This window comes from Neofelis nebulosa, chromosome 18 (genome assembly GCF_028018385.1).
Source record: "Neofelis nebulosa isolate mNeoNeb1 chromosome 18, mNeoNeb1.pri, whole genome shotgun sequence".
Lineage (NCBI taxonomy): Eukaryota > Metazoa > Chordata > Mammalia > Carnivora > Felidae > Neofelis > Neofelis nebulosa.
Window position 1 is genome coordinate 10,639,304 of NC_080799.1, and position 20,646 is coordinate 10,659,949.

General features: G+C 58.5%; 1 protein-coding gene and 1 long non-coding RNA gene across 4 annotated transcripts in view; one reads left to right on the top strand and one right to left on the bottom strand.

Annotated features, from left to right (window-relative positions):
- Positions 1-7,338: 7,338 nt before the first annotated feature.
- LOC131500749 (uncharacterized) lies at positions 7,339-13,703 on the bottom strand. Its single transcript, XR_009256440.1, has 2 exons — positions 13,410-13,703; positions 7,339-8,698 (listed from the first exon to the last, which is right to left on the bottom strand). It is a non-coding gene; the product is annotated as an uncharacterized LOC131500749 (long non-coding RNA).
- A 112-nt stretch (positions 13,704-13,815) lies between these two features.
- GTF2IRD1 (GTF2I repeat domain containing 1) overlaps positions 13,816-20,646 on the top strand; it is a 124,559-nt gene continuing 117,728 nt past the window's right edge. For 2 of the 3 annotated variants that reach the window (XM_058710194.1, XM_058710196.1), the window contains exon 1: positions 13,816-14,213. The gene's annotated coding sequence lies outside the window, so the exon portion shown is untranslated. The remainder of the gene's footprint in view (positions 14,214-20,646) is intronic. The other variant, XM_058710195.1, reaches the window with a different exon arrangement.

Consider the following 20,646-nt stretch of genomic DNA (forward strand, 5'->3'; position numbering starts at 1 on the left):
ACAAGGGACTAGGGGGCAAGAAGGCCGGGAAAGAAGGGGACCCCAGCGCTGCCCTGGTGAAGCCATGGTCCGGGGGGGGGGACCAGTGCATCCTGGTAGAAGAGGACGATGGGTGACGTTGGGCAACGTGGGCAGCGGGGGATGAAGGAGCTCAGGGAAGCCAGAGATCTGGGAAGACTTCTCGGAGGAGGCAAGCTGGGGCTGAGACCTGGAGAACAAAAGGAAAGTTTTCCTGGCTGGCTCGGCCCTCAGGGATCATGTGGTCCGGCTCGGCTGCCTCGCTCTTTCTTACAGGGTTCTCCCACAAGGGTCTGGTCTCCCCAAATATCCTGGGAGCCCACAGGGGTCCCCACTCCATGAGATGAAAGCGCTGGGCCTAATCGTACCACCAAAGCCCTGAGTGACTGCAGGCAAATTCCTCCTTTTCTCCAGTCTCTGTCTCCTCATCTGTTAAATGGGTTCATCCTCCTCATTACCCTCACAAGTTTGCCAGAAGGAAAGGAGACCATCCGTGTGGTTTCTGAGCGAAGAGTGGGCAAATCGCCATAAGGATCACAGCACCCAGGCCCTCACTTCACAGATGGGGAAACTGAGGCCCAGGGAGGCCGAGAGCCCGCCCAAGTGCACTTAGCCTCAAGTCCCTGCCTGAGGCTCAGCTCTTAGGACAAGGGGACTGTCTTCTCTGCCAGGAAGTCTGAGTCCCTGCAGAGTGAGGGGGTCCCCACTTGTGGGTGTGTGTGCTGTCTTCTTTTTGGCACCTTGGAAATGTTAATTGAGGGAAATTATGCAAAGGAGCCCAGATTGGAGATGCTCATTTGAATCTCAACAAGGTGGCTACATTAAAAATAGCAGGAGCAAGGAGGTAAGCCTGGGGTGGGAGAGAGGCCGCCAGGCGCCACGGCTGAGAAGGTCCAAGCTCCTGGGCCCCTGGTGTGGTGAAGGGGCCTTGGAGCCTCAGCCTGGGCCCTCTGCCAACATCCCGGGGCCTCCCCTATGGTCTTGTTCCCCACTAGTCTCTTCCACACACTGGACACCCAGACGATGGTTCTATAGATCAGATGTGACCATGTCACTCCTCTGTATATAACCTGCTGAGGCTGCCCATTGCCCCCAGGATAAAAGCCTCATTCCTGCACTCAAGGCCTGTTGTGCCTGCTCCCTCTCCTCCTCCCCCCCCCCCCCCCCAGGTCCCCAGGTGCTCCCAAGGGCTCCTGCCGAGGGATCATCCATTTCATCACCCCAGCCTCACCCTGGCTCTGAGCCTTTGCACAGACCACTCCTGCCGCCCAGAACAGCTGGTGTCTCCTCTTTTCCACCAGGAGAGCTACGTCATCATTCCAGCTCCAGCTCAAAGGCACCTTCCTGGGGCCTCTGGGCCAAGCTGGTTGTTTTGGGCTCTGTTCTTCAGATGCTTCTCCCATAGCACCTGCTGTCGGGGTCGATGTGCCTGTGGGTCTGGCCACCCCCGGGCTACAAGCTCCCCAAGGTCGGGGGCCACGTGTGGGTCATCCCCTGGGCCCGGCCCTGCCTGGAGCCCACTCTTGCACCCTGCGCAGAGAATATCTGGGGTGTATGCAAGGGAATGGCCACAGGACTGCCTCCTTGGGCTCTGCCATTCACCCCTCCCTCCAAAGCTGGCTGAACTGGCCTGGGTGACTCTGGGCCCCCCACCCCAGGCTGTCCTCAAGGACAGCAAGGGGAGGGGAGTAGAGTGAGGAGGGAGGCTGGTTATTAATTAAAAAGCAAGTCATGTGTAGGCCCTGCTTCGTTCCAATAAAAACCGTCAAGGGTATTAATTACCAGATCTGGCGATAGACGTGGGCTAGGTTTGCTCAGGCCGGGAAGGATCCCGGTGGTAGGAATGTCAATGAGCACCGGGTCTCCGTGGCTCGGGCCTGGGCTGAGGCGGGGTGGGAGGTGAGGGGCACCCTGGCTGGACGACCGGTCGTGGATGCAAACAGCACCACCACCAGTTACCTCCTGCAGAGCGGTTACCACGGACAGGACAGAAGCCACATGACCACCCGACCACTCGCACGTAACTTCTGTCATCTTTTTTTTTTTTAATTTTTTTTTTTCTTAACGTTTATTTATTATTGAGAGACAGAGAGAGACAGAGCGTGAGCAGGGGAGGGGCAGAGACAGAGGGAGACACCGAATCGGAGGCAGGCTCCAGGCTCCGAGCTGTCAGCACAGAGCCCGACGCGGGGCTCGAACTCACGGACCGCGAGATCGTGACCTGAGCCGAAGTCGGATGCTCAACCGACTGAGCCACCCAGGCGCCCCCCTTCTGTCATCTTAATCCCAACGGCCTCATGAGATCGGTCCTATTTTTATCCCCATTTTGCAGCTGGGACATGCAGGCACAGAGAGGTTTTGTGACTTGAGAGGGTCACACAGCTAGCAGGTGGCTGCACCAGGACACCAGTGAGGGTTCCTCTTAACCTCAGGGAAACAAGAACCCGGACGTGTTGGTCAGCCTCACTAAAGCAGCCCATCATCACGCAGGTGGGGAAACTGAGGCAGGAGAAGACATCACTCGCCAAAGTCATATCCGCACATTGGTGAACATAGACCAAGTCCTCCGAGGCTCCGTCCAGGGTGCCCTTGCCTTCTCACCAGCTAAGTGGGTGTCGAAGATCTCCCAGGAAGAGCGAGGGCGAGGGGGCTTCAGACGGGCCAGGGTTTGGGGGCCAAGGCTGTCTGCCCCTTCCTGCCTCCCTCCACACCTCCCTCCTCTTCCCTCTGCCGCCTCCGGGGCCTTCAACAGCCCCGCTGGGCTGAACCAACCAGCCCTAGCACTTGTCTGTGTCAGCCCCGGAAGGCCAGCTCAGCTCAGCTCCGGTCCCAACGGAGTTAAAATAGGTCTGACCTAAATACAAGCACAATGCCGGTGCTGAAAATACGGCTGTGTCAGCGGAAACTCCAACCGGGTAAGAAACCATCGCACTTTGGGATGAATACTCCCTCACCCCAAGAAGGGGGCCGGGCTGTGTGCACCGTGAACTCTGAGAGTTCCCGAAAACGTCTCCGCGTGTGGACAGGTGGACAGGATAGAAGGACAGCCGCTCCCCTGACCTGGCCGATGGCAAGCCCACAGCCCTGCGGCCGTCACCCAGAGAAACTGGTACTCAGAGACGGGAGGGGCCTACCTGAGGTTGCACAGCTCGTGTGCAGCTGCAGGTGTGGGGAGGCAGGTCTCTGGTTTCTGGGTGGGATGGAGGGCCGGTGGAGGGGGGGAGGTGGAGATGGTGGGGGAGTGGGTGGGAACGTAAACTAGCCGAAGCAGAATTTTGGGCCCAGTACTCAGGGAGGCCCGCTGGTGGCAATGGTTTTGACCGGCCTTGGGGTGGGGGCCCCCGGTGATGGCAGTCCTACAGGTGGGCACCAACGTTGTGCAAACAAGTGTGTGGCCAACTGTGCTCTCCTTGGCACAGCCTGCTTCTTGGGCCACCCAGGACACTGAGCTCAGAAGGGCTCTGCGCTTGGTTAAACGCTCTGTCGCTGCAGCCTTAAAATCCTTAAGAATTTTATCTTTGAGTGCATGGGGTTTTAAAATTTTTTTTAATGTTTGTTTATTTTTGAGAGGGAGAGACAGAGTGTGAGCAGGGAGGGGCAGAGAGAGAGAGGGAGACACAGAACCTGAAGCAGGCTCCAGGCTCTGAGCTGTCAGTACGGAGCCCAATGCGGGGCTCAAACCCACGAACTATGAGATCATGACCTGAGCCAAAGTCGGACGCTTAACCGTCTGAGCCACCCGGGCGCCCCTGGATGTGTGTTTTGGTGAAGTCCAATAGGACAATGAGCATGAATGGGACAGAGGGGGTACTTAGAACGGTGTGCCCGTGTCCTATGCCACCATATTCGCGTGGGGTGTGGTCCTCATCATTGGGAACGACCCACGGGCACGGAACTCCACGATAAGCAAGAATTCGGTGAGACTCGAAGTAAAAAGTACACGTATCATGTCAAAGGGCTGCGGACAGACAGCCTCGAGAGGCCCCCTTTCTGTTCCAACTTGCTCCGGATGTAGAAAGAAGGGGATGACTGTCTCACAAAGTGTCCAAGGCTCCTCTGCACATCATCGGCCAAAGGGAGAGGCCGTTGGTCGAATGCATGTGTATCAAGAAGTGAAACAGACAGCGTTGAGTAAGTTTGGGACAGTGTTTCCATTGCCGGAGAAAGAACGAAATACAGACCTCCTGTGTTCGATTGTGCTTCGTAGATGCTGTGGTTTTTTTTTTTAATTTTTTTTTCAACGTTTTTTATTTATTTTTGGGACAGAGAGAGACAGAGTATGAACGGGGGAGGGGCAGAGAGAGAGGGAGACACAGAATCGGAAAAAGGCTCCAGGCTCCGAGCCATCAGCCCAGAGCCTGACGCGGGGCTCGAACTCACGGACCGCGAGATCATGACCTGAGCTGGTCGGACGCTCAACCGACTGAGCCACCCAGGCGCCCCTGATGCTGTGTTTTTTACACACGGATGGTTTGTGGAAACCCTGCACGGAGCAAGTCTATTCGTGCCCTTTCTCCAACAGCACGCGCTCCCCTTGTGTCTCTGGGTCACGTTTTGATAATTCTCACAATATTTCTTTTCCTATTTGTTTATTTCCACACCCAGCGTGGAGCCCAAGGTAGGGCTTGAACTCATGATCCTGAAAGCAAGACCCAAGCTGAGATCAAGAATCAGGCGCTTAACCGATTGAACCGCCCAGACGCCCCAATTCTCACAAGATTTCAAACTTTTTCGTTATTACGATATTTGTTACGATGATCTGTGATCAGTGGTCACTGAGAGCACAGGTGAGGCTTAGCAGTTTTTAAGCAATGAAATACTTTGAAATTAAGGTATGGGGGTGCCTGGGGGGCTCAGTCGGTTGAGCATCTGACTTCGGCTCAGGTCCTGATCTCGCAGTTCGTGGGTTCCATCCCCGTGTCAGGCTCTGTGCTGACAGCTCAGAGCCTGGAGCCTGTTTCAGATTCCGTGTCTCCCTCTCTCTCTGCCCCTCCCCTGCGTGCACTCTGTCTGAAAAATAAATAAACATTAAAAACAAAAAAATAAAAAAAGAATGTTGGGGGGCAGACAAGGAGGTTTTCAGGACACCCAGTGGCCGTTGGTCTCGGAACCTTGGGGTTCCAAGTGCCCGGCTGGCCCTGGCACATGTGTCCCCCTGAGCAGCCGCTCCATGAAGCCTTCAGGACCTCGGAGGGGGGGGGGAACCCCAGCACTCCAGATCCAGGCCCACCACCCCTCATTCAGTGAACACCCAGCTACTGATCCTACTTAGGCAGGGAGTATTCTAGGGGCAGGACACAGAGCCGAGAAGAACACGGAGCAGAGCCGTGGCCTCGACGCGACAGCTGGCCGGAAAGGACCAAGAGCTTGGCGCGAGGTGGTCTTGGCCGTCAGCAACGACACGAAGCTCCAGGTCTAGCGGGTGGGCCCGGGCAGAGGGTTTCTCAGAGCCGGATGTCGCTCTAGGAGCTGGGGCAGGAGACCTACAAATGTCCGCAAATGTCAAAGGGCACCTCTAAGGCAGTCCCGGCGGGCAGGGCGCTGGTGGCCTCTGAGCAAATTAGAAAGGGGCTCTGGTCCAGGCAGATGCAGCGGACCGAGGAGGTGCCCTGGGACTGAGCCCTGGTGAGCTGAGTGTGGCCCCGGCTTGCCTGCCCGCGTGCTGCCCGACCTCAGAAGCCTGGAGCAGGCGGTCTACATGTCAGTGTGTCTGGCTTTCCTCCCCGCCAGGGTCCCTCAGGCTGCAGAGGGCTGGGGGTGCTGAGGCCAGGTAGCAGGGGCACTCACAGCCAATGCCACGGGGCCTTATACGTGCCAGGAACAGTTCTGACCATTTGGCCTGCAGAACTCATTTCATTCCCACAGCACCCCCTTGGGGTGGGCATGCTCCTTGCCCCCGTTTGATCAGTGAGGTTGCTGATGCAGAGAGGTGAGGTTATTTTCCCAAAGACACACAGCTAGCAAGGGGCAGGGCTAAAATTAGCAGTAAAAATTTTTTTTAAATGTTTTATTTTTCTGAGAGACAGAGAGAGACAGAGCACGAGTAGGGGAGGTGCAGGGAGAGAGAGAGACCCAGAATCCAAAGCAGGCTCCAGGTTCTGAGCTGTCAGCACAGAGTCCGACTCAGGGTTCAAACTCATGAACTGTGAGATCATGACCCTAGCCGAGGTCGGATGCTTAAGCTACTGAGCCACCCAGGCGCCCCTAGAATTGGCACTCTTCACCACTCTGCTGGACAACCTCATTCTCTTTATCCCTTGGTTCTCTTTGGTTCTGGCTCAGATGGACACCACTTAGGATTAAACTGGGGGGAATTCGTTAGAATGTTAGAGAACTCCTCTCATTTAAAAATGAGGAAACTGAAGCCCAGAGAGGGGAAGGGACTTGTCTGTAGTTGCATAGCACAGACACAAAGACAAAGAGTCTCCAATGGGAGCAAACAGGCCCCCATCTGTCGCCTGAGGGACACCGCCCCTTCTGAGACTTCAAGGGGTCCGGGGCTCAGCCTCGGGGGCCCTGGCAGGCGAGGCCTCAGCGATTAGGTGGTTTGTCCCGAGAGGACAGACCGGGGCTGAAATCTGGCCCACACTCAGCTGGCCAACCTCGTGGGTCTCGGGCCCGCCATTCAGGGGCCCGGGTGAGGGGACAGAAATAGGCCATCTGTGAGCTTTCCCAGGGCTGTGCCGCATTGGGCCCACCGCCTCCAAGCGCGCGGGCATTCTCTGCTCATTTATTTATTTTCAGAGCAGGAAAGTGGATTTGAAACGCTCCTCCTGAATGTTTACCCCTGCGGGAATGTCGGGCTTATGAATAATGCAGCAAGTCAGGGGCTGGGGGCCAGGCGAGCTCTGTCCTGTCCCTGAAGTTGCCACACGCGGGCCTGGGGCAGAGCTCGCCCTGCCACTTGCTGCTCAGTGATTTTGGGGAGATGCTCTGAGCCTCAGAGCCCCCAGCCATAAATGGGGGTCCTGAGCCTCTCCCCGCCTCCACAGAGGGGCCCACGGAGGCTGTCCCGTCCTTGCCACCTCGGCCTTCCCCTTGGGCACTGCTGTTCTTGCTCGTGGACTTCATCTGGTTCTCAGTGTCACCAGCCTCTCCTTAACATGTACTTGAGCACGTCAGCAGTCGAACAGAGCAGAGAATGAGGCAGTCCCCGGCGGCTGGAGGGCGCAGGCCGAGGGAAGGCCTGGTTCCATGGACCGAGCTGGCTCAGCTCTGAGTAGGGCTGTTGGGTAGCTGCCCTAGGCACCTCTCGCCCCAGGCCTCGGGTTGTCTTGGGCTCTCTCAAAGGGGCTATTTTTTTTTTTTTTGATTGAGACAGAGAGAGAGAGAGAGAGAGAGAGCACATGAGCGAAGAAGGGGCAGAGAGAGAGAGAGAGGGAGAGAGAGAATCCCAAGCAGGTTCCGTGCTGTCAGCACAGAGCCTGACGCGAGACCGGATCTCATGAAGTGAACCATGAGATCACGACCTGAGCCTAAATCAAGAGTCAGACGTTTAAACAACTGAGCCACCCAGGTGCTCCTCAAAGGGGCTGTTTTTATGTCCAAGGCAGTCTGGAGTCCATGTTTCTACCCTGGGCCTCCAGACTCGCTTCTCCTGAAGGAAGGCCCCTGGATGCAGGAGATGTCCCCTGTTCCCCAGGGAACTGTGCCTGGGACAGTGGCCCTATCCTGCCCCTTAGCCCCCCGCCAGGACCCCTCGGCCGCCTCTGAGTTCCTGTGGGACTGAATCGCCAGTCACACCAACTTGGGTGTGGAAGGACCATCCTTGGGCCACCTCGCCTTCCAGGCAGAAGTCACAACACAGCCTTGGAGTGCCCTCTGTTGGTGGGGTGACAGATGCGGTCCTGCACACCCCACAGGCTTCTAAATGCTTCCTGCTGAGCCTAAAAGCAGGAGCGACTTAAGTTAGATTTAAGCAGGGACGACTGTTGGGTGTTAAAATGGATGAGCCAATGTTCGAGCAGCCGCAAGTTCTCTGGAGAGGGCTGGGGTTGGGGGGGTGGGGGCTTGGCTGGGGGCGAGGGAGGGACCATGCAACCCCTCGGGGTGCTACCATCCCCCACGCCATCCCTCAAGCCCTGGGAGGCAGTGACCTCACGCTACTCTCTATCATAATATTTACCAACAGAGCTGCAATTGAGCCAGGAAGCTTGGCAATTATAATCATGTTATCATTATTGCTGATAATTCCGATCATAAGCATAAATTATAAACAGGAGCGGGGCACAGTGGGTAAGAGCAGGGGGCAGGGACAGCTGTGTGTGTGGGCGGGGTGAGACTGGCCTGTCTCCCCTGCTCCCACTCCCCTCCTGTTTCTGGCTGAGGCCAAGTCCCCTCCAGAGCCTGGCCCAGGGATATGGTGGCTGCAGGGGGGTGGCGGGGGGCGGGGGCTCCAGGTGGCCTTTTCCTGCCAGGGTCCCGAGGTTGTCCTGACGGCCTCACACCAAGCCCCACTCTGCCGCGGAGAAACTATTAAGCCGCAATTATTACAGAGACAGTCTTTCCGAATTGATCTTTCAGTGACTCGCGGCTGCAGCCATGGAGACGGCCCCAACTCAATTACATGCCTCTCTCTGTTCTTGACAGATTCCAGTGGAGAGTCGGAGGAGGAGGCAGAGAGAGGAGGCGTGAGGTAGGGGGGGTGCAGAGAGCGAGGGGTAGTGTTGAAGAGAGCGACCTACAAAGACAGCAACAAACAGATGGAGAGAAACATGCAGGGAGAAAACAGAGATCAACGAGGCACCCGACAGTAGACAGAGGAGGCCCGTGTCGATCCATTCATTCATTTCGCAGATGTTTGTACACTCACTGGCCTGGGTGCGTGACAGTGTCCGTCCCACCTCCTCCCTTACCTGAGCTTTCGGTTGAATGGGTGAATCCAACGGGGAGCGAATAAGCATCACCCAGCATAAAATCAACCGGGCCGAGGACTCAAGAGTGCCTGAGGGCACTTAGGGGGGCAGCCTGGCCGGTGAGGTCAGGAAGGCTGAGACCTACCGGAAGAGGGGCTGGCCCCGTGGGGGACAGGCAGGGCACTGGGTTCAGAACACTGTGCAAAGGCCAGCTTTCCTTCCACGACGCAAAAGCTAAAATCTGACTCCAATGCCTGGACAGACCCCTCTTTTGGGGGAAGAGGGTTTTGGAAGGCTGAGGGGGGGGTGCCCAGGAGGGACCCTTCTCCTGGGGGTGAGGACCCTGGGTTCCCAGAAAATCCCGAGGTAGGAGAGAAACATTTTAGCGAGCCCCGAGGCCCTGGCCCAGTGGGCCTTTGGCATGGGGGCCAGAGGGGGCCATCTGCTTGGTTCCCTATTCCCCATGGGGTCAGGGGCATGGCCTCAGACTGAGATGGATGCCCCCCGCCTCTGGCTCATTGCTGCACACACCACAGCTGCCGGCCCAGAGCCCCCAGATTCAGGGTCTGGGTCTGTGAGATATCCAGTACAGACAGGGTGCATTGGTATACAACCCAGGCCCTCCCATCTCAGGGCCAGTCTGATCCAGGCAGATGCCAGGCCTATGACAGAGAGCCAGCACCGAGTGCCCCGTGGCACAAGGGACATGGCAGTGAGCCAGTACTGCGTGGCCGAGTGTGGTTAAATCAGAGACGCCAGAGCTTGAACGGCGCTCCCTAAACTTGACCGTGTATCACAAGAGCCAGGGACCCTGTTCTGCAGTGCAAAGTCCCCGGGCCTCTCTCCCACCCGGCCAGTGTCTGAGTCAACACATCTCCTGGAAGGGCCCGGACCTGCACCTTTCACAGGCACACGAGGCGAGGAACCTGAGGCCCAGGATCTTCCAAATCAGCAGCGAGCTGAGACCGAAGATGCTTCCAGGTGACCCCTTAGCCGCTAGCCACATATGAAAGCCTGTCTTGTCCAAACTGAGATGTGTTGTGTTACAATAGACATTGGGTATCGAAGACTTCGTATGAGGGAAAGGACGGAAAACATCTCAGTCTTTAAAAATATTATTACGTGCTTGGGGCGCCTGAGTGGCTCAGTCGGTTAAGCGGCCGACTTCGGCTCAGGTCATGATCTCACAGTCTGTGAGTTCGAGCCCCGCGTCGGGCTCTGTGCTGACAGCTCGGAGCCTGGAGCCTGTTTCAGATTCTGTGTCTCCCTCTCTCTGACCCTCCCCCGTTCATGTTCTGACTCTCTCTGTCTCAAAAATAAATAAACGTTAAAAAAAATTTAAAAAAAAAAAAAAAAAATATTATTACGTGCTCAAACGAATACAATTTGGATATGTCAGTTTACATAAAATATATCGTTAAAATTAATCTCACCTGTTCCTTTCTCATTTTTGCTAACTACGAGGAAATTTAAAATTTCCTCTGCGGTGTGCATTTGTGGCTCGCATTCTATTTCTGTTGGCCAGCACTGCCCCAGACTACTTACCAGGGCCAAACCCTGGGGCCTGGGAGGCTGAGGTGCAGATCTGCCTGTGTCCTCGCGGAAGACCTCCTGGCTTCCTACCCCAGCTTGCCAGCTTCGGTGCCTGAAATCCCAGAACGTGGGCTCTATTTTGTTGGGGTCCGGAAGCCTTGGAGGACTCTGAGAGGTGACTCGACTGATCAAATACCCCAGAGAAGGAAATGCTCTCTGTCCTTGGTGGCCTGGATGAGCCACGGAAAGAAAGATTTGGGAATGAAAAGAATTGCTGCTGGCGACCTGGGGGATGGCCCGCCTTGGGAGGCGGGGGGAGGATTTGGAGGTCCCCAAGCAAGCCCATCAGCTACCCTTTGGTGCCATGCAGCCCCCATATCACCTGAGCACCCTGGCCGGTAGGGATAACATTTATCATCTGGGCTACGGGTTCTATGGGTCCTGCACATTCCATACACCGAATCTCATTTTCCCTTTGATTTCCACGATGGAACAGGAGGTACGCTCTGAAGAGAAAGAGGCGTAGCTGGTTCCAGAAACCGTTTGAGTCTTATTTTTAAAGGATGAATACTAATTATCAGCTAAAATCATTTCCTGAAAATCCAAGGAAACCCACAGAGATGGCAAAACGGAGTGGCGGGTTGGGGATCCGGAGCCCTGAGGTCCATCCCCGACCTGCACCGCTGGGCTGCTGTGTCAGCCCTTCCCTCCTCGGTGACATGAAGGTGCTGATTTCACTGTCCTCACCTTTGGCCCCTGTGGTCACGTCTAGGGTAGCATATCCTAGGCTCCTCCCCATAGGCTTGCCCCAAGGTCAGGAGGCTGTCCTCTATCTCTTCTGTGACTCCCTGGAGTCTTACCTCCAAGGAGCAAGGACCCAAGAGACGTGGCCAAGATCGTGGGAAAGGAAATGATGCGCACAGGAGGTCAGGGAGCCAGGACTGGGCCCAGACCCCAGGGAAGCAGGGAACTGAGTCCCTGGGGGCAGTTCTGGCCAGTCTACTGGTCCGAGACCCTGGGATACAGGCACTGGGCCAGGAGAGAGAGACCAGCTCCTGCCGGGGAGTCCCTGAACTGACAGGACACACAGGTACACACTTCCGCAGATGCCCTGGCATCTTACGTTCCCATCTGTGAAATGGGGATTGTCAGGTCCACCTGCCGGAAGGGTTGTCAGGAAGGTGGGATGAACGAGGGCACGGAAGAGGCTTTGTGATGGAAGGAGTCCTGTGACTTCCAGGTTATGAAGGGGAAGGCAGTGAGAGCAGCCTCAGTTTCCACGTCTGTGTAGGACAGGGATGCAGCCAGGCCTGAGGGAGGGTGAGGCCAGTGGAGGCTCCTATAGGCGGGGAGCAAGCCACCAGCAAGGACTTCTCAACCAAACTCCCCTCCCGGCCGAGGGAACTCCTGCTGCCCTTCTCCGGGGAAGGAACCGAACTTGACAAAAATGGAATGCCCCTGACCTTGTCCTTAGAATCCTCACCTCTGCAGGAAGACCGGGTCCAGCAAGACTCTGAGTGGGGCTTTCCCCCTAGAAGAAGCCAACAAATTAAAAAATTGAGAACTACTCCCTGCCGAGTACCTACTACCCAGCAGGCACTGCACTAAGCATCTCCCCTGTGGCACATGTCATTCAGCCCTCCCAATCATCACACAGAGAAAGGAGTACCTTGGCTCCATATTACAGATCAGGAAGCTGAGGCCCAGAGAGGGCAATCGCCTTGGCCTAGGACATACAGTTAATGAATGTGAAGCCAGGGGTCATACCCTAGTCACACGTAGCGGGGCAGGGGCTAGACGTGCCGGGCCAAGGCCTTCTGCTGTGGCGCGCTGCCCCCAGTCTGCCTGGGCAAGGTTGGGGGCAGACTGGCTGTTCTGGACGGGGAAGAACAGCCCAGAGGTTGGAAGAGGGCATCGGTCAGCAACACCCCACTCGCATTATTGCTGCTCTGGATTCTGCCTGCAGAGGGCAGTAGTGAGCACACACCGGTACTCCCTCCCCACCAGGCCTCTCAGCTTCTCCAGGCCCTGGGGCACACAGGCTTCCGGCACTCTGCCCCAGGACTTGGGGGTCTGGAAAGCATTCTCCCAGAAACCAGCCAGCCCCTCCTGACCAGCTTGCCCCAGCTGGACCCACTGAGGCCACGCCTTACCACCATTGCAGTTGGATGGATGGACCGTAGGCCAGTGGGCTCAACCGGGGCTATGGAGACAGTCCCAGCCGCGCCATGCACATGCTGTACGTCCCTAAGCGGGTCACCTCCCCTCATTGTAAAACGAGGCCAGTACAACAACAGGGTGTCAGGATGTCCCCCAGGCCTTCTGGTGATGAGGGGGATAGGGAGGTACCCCCGAGAGGGCAAAGGCAGTGTGTGACGAAGGGGGCTTCTGTGGCCTCATTCCTCACTCCCACTCCTCTGACCAACACCGTGGGCAAGGCATTCTGGGCACCAGGGGCCCCTCTGGGCTTGGCCTTGGGCTGGGCACTGTGGACCTGGCCTGCCCAGGAGAAGCTCTGTCTGATGGGCTCGTGGGCTAGACCTGCCCAGCCAAGTTTATCCTTTACCAAGTGCCTGCTGTGCGCCCAGCAGGGCCCCAAGGAGGTTGGGGGAAGACTCCGTGGGCTTTGCTGGGACCTCGAAGGTTCTCAGTCTCCATCTGGCTCTCTCCATCTAGGCCAGGGGTTCCCTGGGGTTGGGGCCTGCCTGGCTCGTGTCCCTCCCAGGAGTGCCCAGCATAGCAAGGGCCCAGCACAGGGCTCGGGGCACCACTCCCTCTACTGAATGAAGATGCGCAGCTTTGGACAGGATGAGAGGTGTGCTCCCTGATTCCGTAGGACGGCTGGTATGGTAGGGGAAGGGGGTGGCAAACGCCTGAGTCGGGGATCAGAAGGAGGGCTGCCCAGGCAAGATGGGCCTTGGAGCCTCCAGCTGGATCTGCTGCGACCTTGGGCAGGCCACTGCCTTCCTTCACATCCCCCGGGACAAAGGCTGAAAGAGGTACCTGGACCGGCCACCGGAAGCCAACCTGGGCAAGGTGGGAGTGACCAGTCAGCCGACGACTTCGGTTCTCCAGCCGCCGCCGCCGCCTCCGCCGCGCAGGGCGCCGGGCCCTGCTCCAGGGTGTCTCCCCGCGCCCGCTGAGTGACCTTGACCCTGCGCCCCGGGAACCCCGCGCCCCGGCTTCCTAATCCGCCCCTGACGGGGCGCTGGGGAGGCGGAGGGGCGTCGCCGGGCAGCCAGGGGGCGCCGAGGCCGCGGGCGCCCCTCCCGCGGGCCCCCCTGGCGGCGGGCGCTGGGGCGGCGCGCGCTCGGGGCGCCGGGGGCGGGGCGGGGGCGCGGCGCTCCCCCCGCGGTGCCCAGGCCGGGGCGCGGGGCGGGCCGGGCGGGCTAATCCCGTATGTAAATGGCAGCCAATGGAGGGTGGTGTTGCGCGGGGCTGGGATTAGGGCCGGGGCGAATGGCTGGCAATCTTACTGGGATTACAGAACAAAGAGCCTCCCTGCGCTCCCGCTCTCGGCTCCGCTCCCCGCGCCGCGCCCCGCCCTCCGCCGCAGCCCGCGCCGGGGGTGGGGGCCGCCGAGCGCCAGCCCCCCGGCCGGCCCGAGAGCCCCCGCCGCGGCCCCTCCCCGGCCGGCGCCCCGCGCCCCGCGCCCCCCGCCCCCCCGCCGCGCCGCGCCGCGCCTCCCTCCGCCGCGCCTTCCCCCATTCTCCCGGATTAATTAAGGAGGCAGCGGCAGGAGGCTGAGTCCTGGCCGCGGGCCGGGGCCGGGGCGCCTCTGGCAGGAGCGCTTGGGGATCCTCCAAGGTAGGAGAAACTTTTGCGGGGGGCGGGCGCCGAGGCCCTTCTCCCCTTCTCCTCCCACCCCCGTGGCCCCCGCCCCTCCCCCTCAAGGTGTTCCAGAATCTGGGTCCGGCTTTCGGGTGCCTTGGGAGGCACGTGACTGGGATTATAATTCGGGCCGGGGCGGGGGGGGGGGGGGCGGTTGGTGGCGGCGGGGAGGGCCGGCCGCCCTCACCTGCCGGGAGGGGGGTGGGAGCCGGGAACTGTCACCCCCCCCCCCCCCGGTCCTTCCGGAGGTGGGGGGCGTCCCGGGCGGGCGGCGGGCGCCCGCAGGCTGCTGCAGTTGGCGAATGAGGTCAGTCGTGCTGCCCGCGGCGGCGGGCGCCAGTGTGGGAGCAGAGGGGGCTGGGAAGGCCGCCGGTCCCCGCCCCCCCCCCCCCCCGCCCCCCACCTCTGCCTTCCTCGGGCTGGGCCATCTCCCGGCCGGTGCCCCCCACTCGCAAGCTGAGTCCGACACAGCGAGACTGCCCCGCACAGTGGTTCCTGTTGGGGTACCTCCGGGAGGGGGCTGGCCTGAGTGGCGGCAGCTGAACCTGTGGAGGAGGGCGGGGAAGAGTCTCAGAGGATGGCGGTGGGGGCCACAAAGCATTCAGAGGAGCAAGTTGGGGGTGCCCGGCATGTAGGTGGTCTCTGAGTTCCCGCACACGGGCAGGGAGGCCTGTGGAGCGTCACGGGGTGCTTGATGCCCCCCCCCCCCCCATCCTGAGTCCTTCGAAATGATGGGCTCAGTGCCTCTCCTGGGCTCCGGCCCCGGCGTGTGGCCAGGGACAGGGATGATGTCCTGGCCTGGGCCCAGGGCAGAGGGGGATGTTGCAGCTGAGAGTTCTGCCCTCCTGGACATCTGGCCATGTGACCTAACCTCCGTGGACCAGACCTGGGTGGGGGGAGGCCCCTGTGTCCCCCATCACCGCGGAAGTGAGGGAAGAACTCCGCACGCAGGGGTCTCCTTGCCAGGCAAGTGGGGGCAGCGCTGTCCTTGGATGGAGTGGGGTCCTGGTGGTGGGGGGGCGTGGGACTGCCCTGGGGCTAGCAGCTGGGTGAGGGGCAGGCGTGGACCGAGGAGTGGGCGCTGGCAGGGGCCTTCCCTTGCTGCTCACAGTGGAAGGAAGAGGCGGCCAGAAGCTGCTCTGACCTCCTCTGGTGGCCTCCGGGCTGGGACTGCTTGCTCCTCGGCACTGCCCGGGTCCTCGGGGCTTGGGAGGTGCCTTCCAAGCAGCCATTTATTTCAGCAGTGTCATTCCCAAAGGGAAAGGGCACTGGCATTGATTATTTATTCGGAGCGGGAGGCAGCAGTGGCTGGGAGGCTGGTGGCTGCTGGTGGGGTGGTCTGAGCGCAGGGGTGGCCAAGATGGGTGGTCAGGTGTCCATCCCAAGCCACCCATTGCGGGAGCGCAGGAGGGTTTGAGGTAGATTCTGACCTCTTCCAAACAGGGACGCTGGACCAAGGGACAGACTTGGCTCCAAGGTGAGGGGATGTCAGAACCCCCCACCTGCTTTTGGGATTTGAGAGGCTTAAGACCACACCTCATTCTGCAGCCCGCTAGGAGAGTGACCTGGAAAGTTGAGGCTGTGACTCAGAGGGTCCCAGAGGACCCCAGCAGAGGAAACAAGCAAAGGTTGGAACTCTGCTGGTACATTTAAAATGTGGGAGGGGCACCTGGGTGGCTCAGTCCATTCAGCGTCAGACTCTTGATTTTGGCTCAGGGCGTGATCTCATGGTTCGTGAGTTCGAGCCCCACATGGGGCTCTGAGCTGACAGCACGGAGCTTGCTTGGGATTCTCTCTCTGTCCCTCTCTCTCTGCCCTTCCCCTGCAAATGCACTTTCTCACTCTCAAAATAAATAAAGTTTAAAAACGAAATAAATAAAATGTGGGAGACCTGGGGCCGAGGGTGGCAACCCTGGGTCTTAACGACAGCGTTGTCGGGACACGTTTAACCTACTTAAGAGGACTGTTCACCAGGTGCTAGAGGAAGGGTCGTTTATGTGCAGTGTGCTCATCACAAATACTTTTTATCTGTTCTTGGAAGGCAGTCTCTCCCAGAGCCAGGCTCGCCTTCCGGCACAGTGGCGGTTGTTAGTGTTCGATGCTTGGAGATAGTCGGAAAGGCAGACATAATGATGGGGGTCTTGGAGGCAGATGTTCTCACAGCCTGTCCCCAGCAGCCAGCGCCTGCACAGTCTGGCAGCAGTTGGGGATGGTCAGAAACCCCAGGTGAGGATCTCAGGGTGACGCCATGGGGCGTTCGTCTCCTGAAAGTGTGACCTTGGAGCCACAGACCGCATCGCCTGGTCCATCCCTGTTCTGGGTTCCGTCACTCATCCGTCCATCCACTGCCGCCTCGACCGGTTCATTGAGTCCCTCAGTTTTCCTGAATGCCCTTTGCATGAGCTGTTCATCTTCCCTGGAAGGTTCTTTGCATCCTTCCTCTGAGGGGGTGGGAGACTTCCTTTGGTGGCCCTGCCTAGAGTCGGGGATACGGGTGGTAGGATTTGCCTGTTTCCTCTCCGTGAAGACTACACTGACGGTCCTCGGGCTGGAATCCCAGGGCTGGCCTCGGTGCTACCTCTGTGTCCCCCGTGGCGTCCTGTCCTTCCTCTGTCCCAACGTTGATCTCACTCAGAGGCTCCACATCTGTCTCCCCAGGTGCCCTAAGGGCAGGGCAGGGACCGGGGCTTGCTTTTGATTCCCTGGTGCCCAGGGCTGGCACCCAAATACTTGTTGAATGGCTGCTTGAGGGAATGAATGGATGAAGTCTGGCTTCAGAGCCTTGGCCCATATTGCTAAGCCTGTTATCCCTGAATCCCTACCTGTGGGGAGGATCCCCCACCATGGTGAGACTCCTGAATATCCTCTGTCCTGCTTCTCAGACCTCTGGTTCTTGGCTGTCTGTGGGCGACTCTTCAATGCCTCACAGCCAGGTTCCCTGGGACAAGCGGGAATGTGTGCCCAGCTCCAGGGGCCTGCGGAGGCCTCAAGGGGCACCCGGGAACACGACTTTCAGGGTGAATTCACAAACACCGGGGAGCAGAGCAGGACTCGGGGCCAGGGGTTCGAAACCTTCCGGGAGGCTGTGGGGCCCGGGAGACGCGGACCCTTAGGGCAGCCGCAAGGGAATTCCCAGCAGGAATTAATTCATAAGCAGAGGTGGTGCATTGGAAGGATTGTTTTATGTGGGAGAACTGGAGAAGAAATGGAATTGGTTAGAAGAAGCAATGAGATGTGTGCCCCCTCCCCCCCCTTCCCGCCTTCGGTGGCAGGGAGACAGTGCAGACATGTGTGTAGATGTTGGGGTGTCCAGGCGGGGCCCAAGGGGAGCCAGCTCCCCCACTTGGTTCCTAGGCCCCTCATTTGCAGGCGTGTCTGGCTGGGGCCCTGGGACCCTCGTGCTCTCTGGGGTAGCTACTCTGTCATTTCAGACTCAGTGCTGTGGGTTGTGGCTGATGACCGTAAGGGACTCAGAGCCCCGGGGGATGGGGGGTTGGCGCAAGGGGCTGAGCCCTTGTTCGCTTTGTGGGGACTTAAGTTTGCTGAATGGGCTGGGTGGGGGCTGTACTTTGTCCCCACCCGGGCTGGGGATGGCTGGTCGGTGTGTCTCAGGCAGAGCCCTTGTTCCCGACACTCTTCCTCTTGGTCCGGAGCTGGGCCTGGCCAACCCAGAGCTATTTGTGTGCCCACCTGTCTCCCTCCTTCAGGACCACCTGCTTCTGGTTGCCAGATCTGGCTAATAAAAATAGGGATGCCCAGTTAAATTTGGATTTCGGATAAGCCACAGATAACGCGGGATTGAGGATGTAACTTTGTTCAGCTGGAGCTGAACTGGGGGTCTCGTATTTTATCTGGCAACCTTGCAGCTGTGACCTCTGGGCAGGGGGACTGTCGGGGACTGGGGAGAGAGGCTCGGGGAGTGGTTGAGGCCTGGAGTTGGGGTCAGGGCTCAACCCAAAGCTCCAGGGGATGGGCTCGGTGAGTTTAAATCAGGCAACGCTGACTCCAGTTACCTCGGTCTGGCTTTCTCTAGTCCGTGGTCCCAGGGTCTGGATCTCCTGTTAAGCTTGGGTGGTGTGGGGGGCTCTGGGAAGCCCTGATTTTCGGAGACTTCTGTGCCACTGTGGTTGGGAGGCGGGGGGGGGGGGGTAGAGGGGAAGGGAAGCTGCTGGGGACACTGTATCGGACACCCAAGTTAGGATTTGCCATCAAGGTTTACAGAGCGAGGCCTGAGCGCTGGGAGGCCGTTTCTCTGATGGTTCCCCCCACTTCAAGACTTAGAGATCCTGCCTCAGGGGCCCCTGGTAAGGGAGCATCTTTGCCGGGTTGGGTCACAGGCGGTGAGGGGCAGTCCCTTGAGGGATGCCCCCGTGGCTATAGCCAAGAAATAAGAGGCAGGGTCCTGTGTACCATGTCCCTTGCCCCCAAGTCTGGGTTGTGTGCTCGTATGTAGCATGGAGATGATACGCCCTCTCCTGCCTGAGCCTCAGATACTGTGGATGGACGGGGGGAGCCTCCAGAGCGTGGATATGTGGGTCACCCCAGTGCAGTCCTGGAGTGGAGACCATGTGGGAAGCCAGAGGTGAGTGGTCCTGGCCCGAGGGCCTTGGGTGTTGGGTAGCCTGCAGGTGCACAGCAAGTCTGTATAGTTGGGGAGGGGGGGCTGAGCCCGTAGCTGGAGGAGGCCCTCAGGCTGCTTCTGTCCTGGAGGCTTGGACGGGGCCAGGCCTGTTTGCTGATCGGGGGCGGGGTGGGGGTGGGGTCTCAAGGTGTATTTTCTGACTTCTGGCAGAACCACCATATAGGGGAGTCTATATCTGTCCATCTGTCTATCTGTCACTCCACCAGGCAGTGAGAAACTTGCAGATGCCCCAGGTCTGTAGATTCTCAGGTCCTGGCATCCAGCCCCAGGCCCGCACGTAGGAAAGCCTCACTGCATGGGTGGGTGTGTATTTTGGTGAAGGATGAGGGAATCCCCCGAAATGCTCAAGTCTTTTAAATTTTTTTTTTTTCAACGTTTTTTATTTATTTTTGGGACAGAGAGAGACATAGCATGAACGGGGGAGGGGCAGAGAGAGAGGGAGACACAGAATCGGAAACAGGCTCCAGGCTCTGAGCCATCAGCCCAGAGCCCGACGCGGGGCTCGAACCCACGGACCGCGAGATCATGACCTGGCTGAAGTCGGACGCTTAACCGACTGCGCCACCCAGGCGCCCCCCGAAATGCTCAAGTCTTTTTTATTTTTATTTTTATTTTTTTTTAATTTTTTTTTTCAATGTTTTTTATTTATTTTTGGGACAGAGAGAGACAGAGCATGAACGGGGGAGGGGCAGAGAGAGAGGGAGACACAGAATCGGAAACAGGCCCCAGGCTCCGAGCCATCAGCCCAGAGCCCGACGCGGGGCTCGAACTCACGGACCGCGAGATCGTGACCTGGCTGAAGTCGGACGCTTAACCGACTGCGCCATCCAGGCGCCCCTCAAGTCTTAAGCGTGCTTTCTAAGGGGTTTGACCACTGTGTGTACAATGTGCTGCTTCATGCAGCCCGGCCTCTGCAAAGACATGGAACGTTCCACCACCCCTTAAAGTTTCCTCAAGCTCATTTGCAGCCAGCCCCTTACCTTCCCCCAGCTCCTGGCAACCACTGTTTTCTTTTTTCGTTTTCTTCTTTCTTTCTTTCTTTCTTTCTTTCTTTCTTTCTTTCTTTCTTTCTTTCTTTCTTTCTTTCTTTCTCTTTCTCTCTTTCTCTTTCTCTCTCTCTTTCTCTTTCTCTCTTTCTTTCTACCACTGTGTGTTTTCTGTCTCTGTAGTTTTGCATTTTCCAGAACGGCACATAAATGCAGTCACACAGTATGCAGCCTGAGTCTGGCTTCTTAGACCCAGGCGTATTGGAATCTGCTTCCTTTTGGTTGCTGAGGGCCATGCCACGGTATGGATGTGCCACATGGCCCCACCCACCCTGTGCTGGTGGCGGTCCAGCACTCGGGGTTTGCAGAGCCCTGCTTGGGACCACCCAGAGAAGAAGAGGGGTGCCTGTGCTCGTTTTCACAGGGACACTGCCTGCACCCCCATCCCCACCCCCATTGAGAGCCGGTCCTGAGCCAAGAAAGGTGCACACCTCTGTCCGCAGAGCCTAGAATTTCATCCTCCGTTTCTGGTGACTCACACAGCCAGCGAGCCCCCGATGAAATTACACCCTGCTGCGGCTGCCCTCTGCTGTGCAGGTGGGCTCCTGGGACAGTGATGCTCCCAGGGCTGGGACAGCTGGGGGGCGGGTGAGAGCCTGGAGGGCGGGGAGCTTTGTGTGCCCTGTGGTGTCTCACCCATCTCCGTGTGCCCTGCTCCCCCGGAGTCTGGGGGTCCCTGGCAGTGCCTCCCAGGTCTCCACTCCTGCAGCTTTGGAGCCTG